Genomic DNA, 831 nt, shown 5'->3' with positions numbered 1-831 from the left:
CGCCCTCCGCTCCTCGCCAGCGCCCTGGAAAGTGCTCCCGGCTCTCGCCGCCACCCGGGGCTTTCGGTGGTGCCGCTGCCGCTGTCCCCCCGGTATCTGCAGCAGCTACCGTGCACACATGAGAACTTAAATCAAGTTGCAGCCCCTACCCGTCTGGATAGGTTCTGGGCTCCGTGCATTAAGCGGAGGCTCCGAATAATGTCTAGGTGTAAATTTGACGTTACTTCGTTAATTAAGGCATTAAAAATATAACTAGTCCGTTTAAAGCACGAGGGAGCCCAGCGTCATCTTAAAGCACAAACAAAGCGAGGGGGAAGCGAGAAATAAAAAGCGCTATAAGGTTAGGGTGGCCTCTTACGCATACCAATGGTTTTGTCATTTATGGCTATGCAAGATTTATGACTTCATGCACCAAAGCTGTAAACAGAGCACTAAAACAGAAAACACTTGCTCCTTATGGCATAAGTGAGAAGGCACCACATGAAAGGGGAAGCGGCAGCGTAGGTGGAGAGGACAGGCAAAAATCCCGCGTATGCATTTTGCTTCAAACAACCTCCTGAATGTTGCATCGGAAGAAAAGYCTTTTTAGTCAATAATCAACCCCACACTTTCTTCTGAAACCGCTGATCTGCCATTCGCCCTGTTTCCCGACCAAATAGCGAGAGGCACCGCTGAGCCCTGACGGAGCCCTCCGGAATAAAGAGGAAAATTTGGAAGTGAGAACTTAGGACTCCAGAAACCTGCGGACGCGAGGCACGGTGCCGGTTTGGGAAGCGCTACCGAAAGCTTGTTTGACCTTTTCATATGAGTGTATTTAAACTTTGGAGCTGT

This window comes from Apteryx rowi, unplaced genomic scaffold (assembly GCF_003343035.1).
Source record: "Apteryx rowi isolate R43461 unplaced genomic scaffold, aptRow1 scaffold_820, whole genome shotgun sequence".
Taxonomy (NCBI): domain Eukaryota; kingdom Metazoa; phylum Chordata; class Aves; order Apterygiformes; family Apterygidae; genus Apteryx; species Apteryx rowi.
The sequence above is the reverse complement of the archived record's forward strand: the minus strand, read 5'-3'. Positions refer to the sequence as shown.